Source organism: Triticum aestivum, chromosome 7B (assembly GCF_018294505.1).
Source record: "Triticum aestivum cultivar Chinese Spring chromosome 7B, IWGSC CS RefSeq v2.1, whole genome shotgun sequence".
NCBI lineage: Eukaryota > Viridiplantae > Streptophyta > Magnoliopsida > Poales > Poaceae > Triticum > Triticum aestivum.
In genome coordinates, this window is record NC_057813.1 from 43,803,576 (window position 1) to 43,818,043 (window position 14,468).

Consider the following 14,468-nt stretch of genomic DNA (forward strand, 5'->3'; position numbering starts at 1 on the left):
AGCTCCGCCACTGCTCGACATGTCAATCCATACTCTTAGATGCATTTTATCCAACCGTAATGCCGTTGGTTTCAGATAATTTCAAGCCGCAAGATAAGGGCATAGACCCAAGCATGTTGTGCTTCAACATGAGGAGCCAGACCTGACGACAAACACAAGAAGAGGTGGTGCGGTGGAAGAATACGACTTTGACAATTCCAGTGAGATGTGGCTCCTGTGGATGTCAGCGATGCAGCAATGAGAAGATCCTTTGGTTTGACTGCTCCCCTGTCCTCCCAATCCTTCTGTTTTGTTTGAATTTATTTCTCTTTCTTTCATGAGTAGGGATTTAATCTTTTGAAGTTTGTACAAGGGGTTTGCTGACCACCTGATTGCCATTCCTCTTCTCCTTGCCTGTCTTTTGGAGCATATTAGGCTTTGATTTTAATTTAATGTTGTGCTCTATCATCCACCTTGTAAGACTGTCACCTACTATATGATAATATGGACCTATTACCTTGATATGCCTGATGATTGAACACTTTTCTGCTAAGCTTGTATTAACTCTATTTATATTTTAACAACTAAGTAACTCAAGCACGCATATGCACGTTCACAACTGCACAATCAAGGCATGTGCGCAAAGGACCGCAGAGGAAGCGCGCTCAGGGCGCGCCCCAACCACTAGTATTGTTACACGTCGCGTCGAACGGGCGCCCACTGTGCAGCTATGGAAAGCACGGAGGAAGCCAGAGCGATCACGACGGTGCAGGAGCTTGCCGGCACCCTCAGCGCGCCCGACATGCCGGCCCGGTACGTCGCGCGTGGACAACACGACCACAACCAGCAGCCTGCCGCGGCAGTCATGGTGCCGGTCCCTGTCATTGACCTCGGCCGCCTTTTCAAGCTGGACGACCACGCCGCTGCTGACAACGAAGCAACGAAGCTCCGGCTGGCGCTTGAGTCGTGGGGTCTTTTCCTGGTAAGCAGTGGTAACGACTTATCTTACGTACGACCGTGCTCCACCGTTTTGAGCAATATCAAGCTGCAAGCGTCCATATTAAGCATACAATCGATGTTCTGTTCTACTCCATCCGTCTCATAATGTAAAATGTTTTCTAATACTAATGTAGTATCAAAAAAGTCTCACATTATGGGACGAAGTAGTACCCTGCAGATGACTAACCACGGCGTAGACACCGCTGTGATGGATGGCATGATGGCCGCTTCGAGGGAGTTCTTCCGGCGGCCGCCCGAAGAGAAACAGAGATACACCAACCTAATCGACGGCCAGCGGTTCCAGCTCGAGGGGTACGGCACCGACCAGGTGAGCTCGGCGGACTAGATCCTAGACTGGTCTGACCGCCTCTTCCTCAAGGTGGAGCCCGTGGACGAGCGGAACTTTGCCCTCTGGCCAGCGCACCCCGAAACCTTCAGGTGACCCATCTCACAAACATGAATAATGTGATATCTCTGAAAATTGCACTGTAGACTGTAGTATACTCCTTCCGTTCAGAATTACTTGTCTTGAAAATGGATGTATTTAGAATTAAAATACGTCTAGATACATCTATTTCTGCGACAAGTAATTTCGAACGGAGGGAGTAGTACTCAATGAAAGATCGTCGGTGGATATATGGTTCTTGTTTTTGTTATCAGGGGTCTTCTTGACGAGTTCACAAAGAAATGCGGGGGAGTGAAGGACGGTCTGCTCCGGGCAATGGCGAAGCTACTGGAGCTCCACGATGACTACTTCGTGGACCAGCTCGGGGTGAGGGCTGACACTTACGCTAGATTCAGCTACTACCCAGAGTGCCCAAGGCCTGAGCTCGTGTTCGGTCTCAAGCCCCACTCCGACTGGAAAGGAAAAGATGTGGCTGAACCTTACATTTGTCGTCAAAACTTTTCACAATCATTTTTCATATTTATTTACCTACATATTTGTACACAAAGTAGTTATTCACTAAAGACAACAAAAATCTATGGTGACATGTATTTAAGAATAAAGGAAGTAGTGTGTGAAGTACTATGCACACACCAAGCGATGACATCGCGGAGGCGAAGCACGGAGTGATGGAGCTCGGCGAGATTGTCCATTTTGCACACGAAGTGCATCAAGTTTTTGTCGTAACCCTCTCAACTTTTATAAAACAAAACTATAATAGTCTTCAGTAGCAAAAAGAATCAACTAAAAAACTTTTATAAAACTCTAATAGCAAAAGAAATCAACTAAAAAGATTTTATAAACTTCTAGTGTTTTTAAAACTAAAATTACAAAAAATGTATGCAACTAAAATTATCAAAGTATTTTTGTTCAAAACATTAATAGAAAAAAGAATTATCATAAAGTTTTTTTGTTAGAAACTTTAATAGCAAAAATAATTATCATAAAGTACTTTTTTGTTAAAAACTAAAATAACAAAATCTGTAAAAAAATCTTAAATAGGAGAAAAAACAATCACTCAAAAATCTATTTTTATGGTAAAGTTATTCACAAACTAGTGATTCACACAAATTTTAAAGAATTCAAATTTGAAAATAAATGGCACTAACAGAAAGTTTATAATTTTTGTGACCGAACAGCAAACAGAATTAAAAAAAGTAAAGCAAAAAACAAAAGAAAATAAATAATGCAAAAACAAAAAAAAACTGGGAAAAATATTGAAAAAATGTCGCCTACTGAGCCAGCACGGCCTGAATATGACTAGAAACCAAACCAACTAATTAGAGCCAGGATTCAGGCCACTAGCAGGCCGAGTAGGCCCACAGGCAGATACAGTGTGTTTAGGCCCGTAAGAGCCTGCATTAGAAAGGAGCTAGATATTGAATGGGCAGCAGCGCTTATAAACAGGTCGTGGCCTCTCCCAGCTAGCGAGGTGGGACTAAACTGCCACCGCACCGCGGCTATGCCAGGCACAGGTTATTGGTCCCGGTTGGTGACACGAACCAGGACCAATGCCCCCTTTAGTCCGGTTGGTGCCACCAACCGGGACTATACTTGGCCATGGGAAGCCCGGCCCGGCCCGAAAAAGCCCGACCCGGCCCGGCCCGACGCTGCCCCCGGGCCGGGCTCGGGCCTAGATTTTGAGCCCGAAGGCTGGGCCGGGCCCGGCCCGGGCCCGTCGATTTTGCGCTTTCCTGAAGGTCGGGCCGGGCCGGCCCGAAGCCCGATGGGCTTCTAGGTGTTCGAGCCGGGCTCGGGCCCAAAAAACAGGCCCATTGGTCGGGCCGGGCCGGGCCCGGGCCTGGGTTTTTTGCGTCGCGCTTGGCTAGGCCCGGCCCGAAGCCCGGCCCGGCCCGAGGTATGGCCAAGTATAACTGGGACCAAAGGTCTCTGCTTCCCGCTATACCTGGCCAAACCTCGGGCCGGGCCTAGCCAAGCCCGACACAAAAAATCCAGCCCCGGGCTCAGCCCGGCCCGGCCATCGGGCCTGTGTTTCTGGGCCCGAGCACGTAAAAGTCCGTCGGGCTTTGGCCCGGCCCGGCCCGACCTTCAGAAAAATGTAAAAATGACGGGCCCGGGCCCGGCCCGGCCCGGCCTTCGGGCTCAAAAACTAGGCCCGAGCCCGGCCCGGGGGCAGCATCGGGCCAGGTCGGGTCAGGCTTTTTCGGGCCGGGCCGGGCTTCCCATGGCCAGTACTACTTCCCGCCCTTTGGGCTGATGAAAAGAGACCTTTGGTCCCGGTTCGTGACACCAACCGGGACCAAAGGGGGCATTGGTCCGGGTTAGCCTTACGAACCGGGACCAAAGCTCTAGGTATATAAGATAGCACTTAGAAAATTTCAGTTCTCATCTCACATTTCAGCCCCTGACGATGCCGCCGACATAGACGCCGCCAGGCTGCCCCGCCGCCGCCCGCCGCCCCTGCCATCGCCGTCACTGCCCCTGACGCCGTCGTCGCCCTGCCCCATCGTTGGCGTCGTCGTCGCCGCCCCCGACGTCGTCGCCGCGCCCCTGCCCCGAGCCCTCGCCGACGGTCCGCGCCGCCCCGCACTATGGTCCGGCCGGCCCCCTTTTCATCACTGTCCATAGTTTTTTTTGTTCATATAATTTTTTTTGCTGATGATAGATATGATGATGTTGATGATAGATGATGTATGCTTTTTTTGTTCATATAATTTTTTTGTTCATTTGATGATGTTTTTTGCATTTTTAGAAAAATGTATGTATGTATGTTCTCTGTATATGTTCATAGATATGCAAAAGTTACATTTTTAGAAGAGTTTTATGTATGTATGTTCTATGTATATGTTTATATGTGCATTTTTAGAAAACAAATTGTGTATGTATGTTCATATATGCAAAAGTTACATTTAAGAAAAAAGAAAATGTATGTATGCGGTGGCGGAGCCAGGATTGGAGCAAGCCCCGGGCCCAAAAAAAATTTCCACGATTGAAAAACTTAACATTCATAAGGCTTTTAGCTACCTCAAAAGAAACCCCATACAAAATATGGCTCAATTGCATGAAAACTTTAGAATTTAAACTCAATGCTTAACAATACAACAAAATAAATTAAAAATGACAAAAACTATAAAGAACAATACGTGATAAAAAAAGAGTACCAAATCAATAGTTTGCTTTGCTTCATCAGTGCCTCGCATAACATCATGAACGGTGGGAGAAGACTCAACACCTTCAAGACATCAAAAGAAACATTTTTCATAAATAAAGGCATAAACATCATGTGAAACAATTATCATTGATAAAAATTAAAAAATGTACCACTTCGAAGAGTTAAAGAAACCTATATGATTGAAAGTGATACACAATATCATCATCTTCAGTACTTGCAAAATACATCTCGCTCAACATAGCAAACCATTCTTTAATTCAGCCAAGCATCACTCGTTCATTCTATTCCTTAACTCAGTCTTGATTATACTCATAAACTCTTTCCACTGATGCGGTTGCAACAGGAAAAATCTCTTCATCTTCTTGTTCTACAATATAAAATGAAATTGGCAAGTCTTGATTATACTCATAAACTCTTTCCACTGATGCGGTTGCAACAGGAAAAATCTCTTCATCTTCTTGTTCTACAATATAAAATGAAATTGGCAATTACATTAATTTGAGTTCAACAATGCCCTAGAAATCTGACTGGATACAACATGGTATAAATTTCAGTTCAAAGCATCTTGTACACTGATACAACTCATACAAATAGAACATAGTTTAAGTAGAAAGCATCAAGGAGAAACAGGGGAAGCATCAAAGAAAATTACAAGTTACGGCAGCCGGCAGTGAAGCAGGGTCACACGGGCGAACGACGAACAGGAGGGCGGTGGCCTACAGCCTGGGAGTAGGGGGAAAGTGGGTGGGCCTGGGGCGGAGCCACGGCGGACGGCGGCGCGGGCGTTAGAGGCCCTGCTGCTGCTGGAGATCGATCGCGCTGTCCGCATGCGTGCGACTTGCGGCGGCCGCGTGAGCGTTTCGTCCAATAGCCCTGCGTTCTCCTGTGCGCTCGTGCAGTCGTGCGTGCTAGATCATGGGGTGGCGTTGCCTCGTGCTTGCGTGGGTTTCCCGTAAGACAACCCATCAAGGCTTTGGGCCTTCTTCTTTTGACTGGTTGCACCCCGGGCCTGAAAAAAGGCTATATACTCATTGCCTATTAATTTTTTCACGCCCCGGGCCTGGGCCCTGGGTGCCCGGGGCCCAGCTCCGCCCCTGTATGTATGTTCATATGCAGAGAATATGCAAAAGTCAGAATTTTTTATGTTCACAAATTTTTTTGGTGATATTGTAGAATATGAACATTTTGAAACATTAATAAGTTAAAATGTTCATATATTCAAAACATATCAAGTGTTGTATTTTCTCTCGAAACGTATCCCTGATAACTTCGACATGATGGGGGACGTCGATCAACCCCCTCTCGCCCGACCAAACTCTCGAGTCCACCCAAACCGGGAGTGAGATGTGATAGGTAGTACTTTTTTTGTTGATAGAAAACTTCGGTAACTCTTCAACATGAGGGGGGACGTCGATCGATCAACCCCCTCTTGCCAACCGGGACTGAAAAAGTGTTGTCGATGCCACCCCTCTCCCCAAACCCTAGAACCGTTATCGAGGCCACCGTACCCCAAAGCCTAGAAGCGTTGTCGAGGCCACCCTAAACCGTAGAAGCGTCGAGGCCACTAATATGATTCCTTGTTGTGATACTAGCTAGGTTATGCTTGCCACTAATATATCCATCTCTAATGTTTGTATATTAATTGCCATGTTGTAATATTTGCATAAACTATGGATCAAAGAGACTTGGAACAGGAAGAGTTGTTGGGGGACATAATCCGCGACGGACGTGATGTCTTGTTGTATCGCAACGACACCGATGGTTAGGAACGAGAGGATGATGGCTCCGGTGATCGAACAATGGAGGAGGAAGGACATGATCATGACGGCTCCGGTGACCGAATGGCGGAGGTAGGAGACCATGATGACGGCTCCGGTGACCGAACAGAGGAGGTAACTGTTGCAAAGTCCGGTGAGGTATACATATTAATTAAGCTTGTGTTGACTAATTGATGCATTAATTTTTTTGGTATGTACATATATTAACGCTTGTTTCTGCTTTTATAGCCCTCCGGATCGAGCCAAACTTCTGTAACGAGACGAGGCCCGAAGAAAAGGTTGCGCCAGGATGAAAGGTTCACGATCACACAAATCGCAGGCGATGCCAACCGATTGAACCCAAGCGGACCATGGACGCATTTGTTGCTCAATGCAGAGCTATTGTTAGGGACACCATCCCGATCAGCATCCAGCAATGGAATAAGCCGGCTAAGGTCGACGACCCTGAAGTTTCTTATGTCAAGATAGACAGAAAGCTGATCTTTGGACCTCGCTAAAGGCAAATTTCACCCTACCGCCAGAGGAGGATCTGAATAAGCCAGTTATAGAGCCAAAGCTCAAGTCGTATGCTCTTAAGAAGATGGCAGATCTATCCAGGAGGTGGAAGAAAGAGTTGAACACAAATTTTTTCGACAAAAGGAAGACTCTAGAATTCACCGGCTGATCTGAGAAGAAAAGAGATCACTGGCCCGCATTTGTGGCTCACAAGACATCGGAGAAGGGTAAGAAAATGTTAGAGACAAACAAGAAAAATGCTGCAAAGAAGTTGTATCACCATCACACAGGGTCAGGTGGCTACCTCAAAGCCCGACCGCTGTGGACAAAGATGAGAATGAACTGATTGCTAAAGGGGTCCAACCAGCGACACTAAACTGGCCAGACCATTCAAGGACTTGGTTCTTTGGGGTTGGGGGAACTTTGGACCCAGAAATAGGGGACTGCTGTTGGATGGACGAGCAACTTGCAATACCCATCAAGAAGCTTTAGAATTATATTGCCGCAGCGCAGAAAGGGACGTTCATTCCCGACAGAGAGAAGGACGAGCTGTCTGAGGCCCTCGGGAATCCTGAGCACCCTGGACGAACACGAGGCACACCAGGCTCCGTTGCGTGGGAGCATGGGTTCCCTGACGCAGGCGGTTACAGAAAGTAAGAGAGAAAGAGGAAAGTGGAGCAGAGTAAAATGCAAACGGTCAAAGCAAGATTAGCGAAGCTAGAGGAACTTGCACCTACCGGCCAACCATCTCAGCAGCTCGAAGCTACCCCACCATCTCAGCAGAGAAGCAGCGTGGCTTCCATGGAGCTAGCCCAGCCTGATTTCACGGCTCCTTGCTACCCCGTGGATACTATCATGGAGGCTCAACATTGCGGGCTTACGACGAAATGCCAGAACCAGACTTTGAAGGCGGCTCTCGGCTCTGTTGCACCTCCTCTAGCTGACGGAACTTTTCACTGTCGTACGATTCCACATGGCTATGCTGTTGTGACGGTGGATGAAATAATGGAGGGATTTCATGAGCTGGAGCTTGACCACCCTATAGGCTCTGTTGGAAAAGGCAGTGCCTAGGAGGCGCTTAGGCATGCCTAGGCGCTAGGCAATGCCCAAACGCCTCGCCTAGGGCATAAATGGAGGTCTAGGTAGGGCAATCAAGCAATTGCCTACGCAAGCAAGAAATCATGCCACATGCTGCACTAATATGCCAAACGGGTTATATTCCAATGGTAGTAGATGGTAATTAACTATATGCCATAAACTAATATCAACACCCATGTAATAATTACAAATACACTACGAGTAAAAACTATATTACCGCCTAGGCCGCGCCTGGGGTGCTTAGGCAATAGGCAAAGGCCAACTGTCTCGCTTACGCCTACCACTTTTTCCAACCCTACAGGTGAAGGGGAGATTCATTTGAGAGCTACTTTATGGAGTACATGTCTATGGAGGAAGGAGTACATCAAGCTTCCAAACTGGACGTCGCCTCCTCCGGCGAGTCAGGGCACTCCGCCTCCTCTTCCGCCTCCTCCTCCGATGAGTGATCAGGGCACTCCGCTTCCTGATCCGCCTTCTCCGGCGCATGACAGCACTCCGGCTCCTTCTTCGCCTCCTTCGACGAGCACTCCGCCTCCTCTAGCGCGTGAGGGCATTACAACTCCTCCTCCACATCCTCCACCGCCTCCTCCAGCGCGTCGGAGCACTCCGCCTCCTCCGGCGCATCGGAGCACTACGCAACATCAGCAACGGTGGAAGAGAGAGGTCGCTGCTCCGGCGGCTAGCGGTACAAGAAGAGGAGGGAAGCAATTCAAATACAGTCCATCTCTCAAGGCTCCGGGAAAGTTACCATATGATTGGACTGACAAGGAAAATGTGGACATCTGTTGTGCCCAAGTGAGGGGCCATTTTGCATGGAAACCTCCACCTCCGAAGGAAATGGTAGATCCGGTGAAAGTGAAGCGGACCATCGATGTCCTGAAGCGACCACCACCGCCTCCGCCAGATTCCAACTATGTGCGCACTATTAAAAGGACATATAAGGAAGCGGTACAGTCGGGAAGTACTTGCAGGGATGCAAGGTCAGAAGAATGAAGAAGTGGGAACAAAATTCCCGAGCTCGGCGAACAGGCGAAGCAATCGTGCCCCCCCCACTCAAGGTGTCTAGTGATATCGTTGCTAATCATCCGGGGATGGTGCCCGGTACCAATCCTGCTGATTACCTGAGCGATGATGTAGAGTTTGAAACAATGGAGGCGGACGAATTAAAATACGAGTACGGGAAGCCTCTCGTCAAACCTGATCATCCTCCTCTAGCAACGATGATGCGAAGATTGCATGAATGGTACATGAAAATCTGCAGCCAGTCTGGGAAGGATACTGTGACACTGAGAGTTAAAGAGGAGCACGACTGTCGTGGTTCTAAGTCTGACAGTAGAGTGGGGGGTAGGTATGGAGAGGCAAGGTCCTAGCTATGGAGAGGTTGTAAACACAAGAGATGTACGATTTCAGGCCCTTCTCGGAGGAAGTAAAAGCCCTACGTCTCGGAGCCCGGAGGCGGTCGAGTGGATTATGTGTATATGAACTACAGGATGCCGAACCCTTCTGCCTGTGGAGGGGGGTGGCTTATATAGAGTGCGCCAGGACCCCAGCCAGCCCACGTAATGAAGGGTTTAAGGTGTATTTAGTCCGGGGCGTTACTGGTAACGTCCCACATAAAGTGTCTTAACTATCATAAAGTCTACTTAACTACATGCCGTTGCAGTGCAGAGTGCCTTTTGACCTCCTGGTAGTCGAGTGAGTCTTCGTGGTCGAGTCCTTCAAGTCAGTCGAGTGAGTCCCTCGTTGGTCGACTGGAAGGTGACCTCTTCTAAGGGTGTCCTTGGGCTGGGTACTTAGATCAGGTCTGTGACCCTACCCTAGGTACATGACCCCATCATTAGCCTCCGGATGGATTGAGGCTTTGAGTGACGGAGGAGTTGATGCTGTTTCCGATTAACCTTTGCACACTGGTCGTGCGTTGTTCTGAACCAGAGAATCTCTTCGTTGATAGTGAGCAACTTGTCTTCAGTCGACTCGATCCATTCTTTTCTTTCGTCGAGTGATCTTTCGGGCTTCGTCGATTTCCGAGCGACGGATCGCAGGAAATCCCGCGCCTGACAGACCGATCTGCCGTTCGCAGATTTCGCGGGATGCGAAATTTGGGGAAACGCGCGAAGCGGAGCGGACCGCGGCGTTCGGATGGGACGGGACATAGACGCCTCGATCCCCGCGCCGCTTTCTTCGCCACGTATCCCGCCCGCGTAACAGTTCCAGGATATGATTAGATCTGCCGGGTCCACCTGTCATCCACTCGGAAGGGATCTTATAAATGCGCCCGGCGAGGGTTTTTTGAACAGTGCCTCAGCATTCTCTCTTTCTGCCTCCTTCGTCTCCGCCCAACGCGCTCGCTCTCGCCTCCGCACCACTTCTCCTCATGCGCCCCGCCGGAAGCCATGGTCAAGGAGAAGACGGCAGCGCTGGAGTGCGCGAAGAAGGCGTCGGCGACGGAGAAGGCGAAGGGGAGATCCACCAGCCGCGGTGGGTCTTCGTCCAGATCCCGCCTGCCGAAAGGCTGGGTCCAGGGAGATTGGATCCAGTCGACCATCACGGAGAAGGATCTCCTCGACATGGCCAACGAGGGCCTGATCCCCCATGGAGCTGCGAGGCTTCCGGGGAAAGAGTGGCAGCCCCAGCCGGAAGAGGGTGAGTGCGTGCTTCTGGCTACCCATGTCGACCGCGGATTCTCTTTGCCGCCGAGCGTTTTCTTCCGTGGTTTCTTGAACTTTTTTGGAGCGCAACTCCACCACTTCACCCCGAATTCTATCGCCTATCTTGCCGCATTTGTGTCCATGTGCGAGAGTTTTCTGGGCTGTCGACCGCACTGGGGCTTGTTCAAGCACATATTCACATGTCGCTCTCAAACTGTGAAGAAGGCGAGTCCAGGCGACGAAAGAACCCGAGTGGTCCAAATGTGTGGAGGTCTGGGGATCCAGGTGAGAAACAAGAGCACCTTCCCAGCCATGACATTTCCCGAGTCAGTCAGAGGCTGGCAGTCGACCTGGTTCTACTGCCAGGATGAGTCGACACCGGGGCAGTCGAGTGGACTCCCTCCATTTACCATGGACCGAGTGAACAAGCCCTCCTCTCTGAAGCTGATTCCGGAGGAGAAAGCTGACGTGAAGATTTTGATGGAGCGCGTAGTTCAGTTGGTTCGGGAGGGAGTGACGGGCATGGATCTCCTGGAAGTTTTCCTTAGGCGCCGAATCCAGCCTCTTCAGTTCCGGAGCCACTGCATGTGGTTGTATTGTGGGACTGAGGATGTGACTCGGGTCAATCCAGAAGCAGTCGACGATGCCACTCTGGAAAGGTGGATGGCCGCTGTTACTGGGAACAAGGACAACCCTCGCGGGGCCAGAAGGATTCCTCCACTCGACTGCCACAGTGACCCAAACAAGGCATGTCTGCCCCACTTCCCATTGTATTCTCACCATATTTTATTTCTGCTTTCTCTACCGATTGGTCGACTGATCTTTGTCTTGTTGTCCCTCAGACCCTCACTGAACTGTACTCGATGCCCAACGGAGCGCAGGCTCCGACTGAGGAGGGAGAAGCGAGCGGGGGCGAGAGCCAGGAGGAGGAGTGGGACTCGGACGCCGCCGAGGCCGATGATGATGACGATGACGATGATGATGATGACGATGAGGACGGGGAAGAGGAGGAGGAGGAGGAGGTCGCACCACCGCGCTCGGAAAGGCGGTCGAAACTTGTCCATGACCCTGCGACTGAACGCGGCGAGGGGGTCGCGACTGTTACTCAGTCGACCAAGCGCCCCCGGACCACCTCTCCGGCGCCGACTGAAAAGGCGCCGAAGCAGCCCAGGGCGGCCCCGTCGAAGCCGACCAAGCACCTGCCGAAGATGAAGGTGTCCATCCCCACCATATCAGGGTAATCATGTTGCTTAAGTCTTCTTGTTTTGTGTGAACTTTATCTCTGGTTGGCGCTGGAGTTAGTCGACTGACTCTTTGGAGTCACAGTGCTGCTACTTCTGAGACCTCGGCCCGGGCTGACGACCATGAGATGGAGGACGCAGCAACCTCAAAACCTGGTACTATATTCTTAACACTGTCTTTAGTCGACTGACTCATGATCTAATCCTGATTCTTTTCTGTAGCTCCATCCAATGTTGTAATCACTCTCCCTGATGATGACGAAGATGAGGAACCGCTGAAGTATAGAAGGAGTAGGAAAGCGTCTGCCAGCAAGGTGACCCAGGATGTGACGGTGCCTGAGGCTCTGGTCGCGGAGGAGGGGAACACCACTCGACACACCGTGTCCTTCGCAGATCCACTGACGAGTGCTCCGCAGCCCTCCCTCTTCACGACGCACCACGTCCCAGAGGACCAAGCTGGCGCAGCGAAGGAGGCAATACGCCAGGCAGGGATCATGATGGAGCAGTTGAAGACCATCCGGGATGCGAGCCAGGCAGCTTATGACGCCAGTTCCGCCCTCCAACGCAATGTTCAGGTCAGTCGACCACCATTTTCTTTCCAGAATTTATAGTAGTCACCCACTGGGTGTGTCGAGTCAAACTCCGTGTTAGCGGGGGCACGCTGAGTGCACCCGCTGGGTGTAGTCCCCAAGGCTAAGGTCGACTGCGGGCAGTCGGCCTTAGTCTTTATAATTTCAGTCTTTCCGTCATTCGACTATGTCGAATGGATTTCGCAAACCGGTCGACTGGTCGACTCTGTCTTCGACTGGTCGATTAGTGGGGGCACGCTGAGTGCACCCACTGGGTGTAGTCCCCGAGACTGTGGTCGACTGCTGGGAGTCGATTACAGTCTAAAAGAATATATCTCTTTTTTTTGAGGTCGACTGGTCGACTCTGTCTTCAAATAGGATTAGTGGGGGCACGCTGAGTGCACCCACTGGGTGTAGTCCCCAAGGCTAAGGTCGACTGCGGGCAGTCGGCCTTAGGCTTTATAATTTCAGTCTTTCCGTCATTCGACTAAGGCGACTGGATTTCGCAAACCGGTCGACTGGTCGACTCTGTCTTCGACTGGTCGATTAGTGGGGGCACGCTGAGTGCACCCACTGGGTGTAGTCCCTGAGACTACGGTCGAATGCTCATATTCGGCTGTAGTCTTTGAAACGCGTGATTTTTCCTTTTTCACTCGAAAGTGAATTATATTTGACATTTTAGTCAATTGGTTCTTCGCAGAACTCCTGTGATCTTGTGGCTCGCTACTCTGAGCTGGAAAACAAGCACATTCAGCTCGAGCTGAATTTGAAGCTGGTTCAGGAGAATCTGACGAAGGCAAAGGAGGAGACCGAAGGTATGTTTGGTGAGACCTTGACGACTGCTTTTTCCCTTTATTTGTTTTAAAATCTGATCTTGCCATAACTTGCAGGTAAGGTGAGGGAGGCCGAACGGAAGAAGGACCTTGAACTAGCTGAGAAGATCAAGCTTGTTGACGAGAAGTTAGCTTCAGTCACCAAGCTTGAGCAAGAAAATGCCAATCTGAAAGCTGCTCTTGGGAAGAAAAAAGATCTGGAGTCCTTCCTGAATGGTCTTGCCAAGAAGCTGTTTCTTATGCTTGAAGGTAAATCTCTATGCTCGGCGATCATTTCCAACCGTGGTTTTTCCATTCGACCATCGCCTTGACTCGGTGATCGTCCTTGCAGAATTTTGTCAAAACTTTGAAGAAGAAACTAGCTGGCTGGAACCAAACCTTGACCCCGTCAATTCTCCGATGGATGACGAAGTTGCCATGAATGTTTTCCGACTGGAGTCCCGTGTTGCAGCTGTCGTGGACTATCTTACAAGGCTGAAGGTCGCCACATCTCGCATCGACTCGACGCTCTGGCCCGGGGAGACACTTCAGAACGACCTCGAGTCGCTGATGGCTCGCTTGAACACGATCCCGGGTCGAGTGCAGGAGTGGAAAAAGTCCTCGGCTCGGTGCGGTGCAGATGTTGCTCTGTGTCTGGCCCGAGTCCACTGCAAAGATGCGCGAGAAGACAAGCTGGCGGCCCTCCGGGTGGCCAACACCAAAAAACACGACTTCAGGTCCTTTATGGAAACTTTCCTTGCGGCTGCCACTCGGATCGCAGATGGAATTGATCCTGACGAGTTTGTTGCACCTTCCAGCCCTCCACAGGAGGGGTAAAAAACTTCTTCTAAACTCGACGCTTTAAATTTGCCTCGGTATGCCGAGTGGAGTTGTAACCGATAAACCTTAACGGGCTTAGCGCCTGAGCACTTTCGGTTCCTTTAGGTATCGATCCGAACTTGAATTTGTTGTTTGAATATGATTGCTTTTGGCTCGAAATGCCTTTTGCAGGTTCAAAGCAGGGCGCTTACTGCAATCGACTTATTCCTTAGTCCACTTAGGCGAGCGCTGGGCTACAGCTAAGCCCCCGAGTGAGAGGTTTGCTCTTCACTCGGTAGGATTTCTGATAACTTAGGCGAGCGCTGGGCTGCAGCTAAGCCCCCGAGTGAGAGGTTTGCTCTTCACTCGGTAGGATTTCTGATAACTTAGGCGAGCGCTGGGCTGCAGCTAAGCCCCCGAGTGAGAGGTTTGCTCTTCACTCGGTAGGATTT

At 50.1% G+C, this 14,468-nt stretch overlaps 1 long non-coding RNA gene and 1 pseudogene across 1 annotated transcript; one reads left to right on the forward strand and one right to left on the reverse strand.

The window, feature by feature from the left end:
* Nucleotides 1-709: 709 nt before the first annotated feature.
* LOC123157616 (protein SRG1-like) lies at nucleotides 710-1,968 on the forward strand (annotated as a pseudogene).
* Nucleotides 1,969-4,424: 2,456 nt separating this feature from the next.
* On the reverse strand, nucleotides 4,425-5,430 carry LOC123156044 (uncharacterized). Its single transcript, XR_006477812.1, has 3 exons — nucleotides 5,209-5,430; nucleotides 4,706-5,019; nucleotides 4,425-4,616 (listed from the first exon to the last, which is right to left on the reverse strand). It is a non-coding gene; the product is annotated as an uncharacterized lncRNA (long non-coding RNA).
* Nucleotides 5,431-14,468: the final 9,038 nt, after the last annotated feature.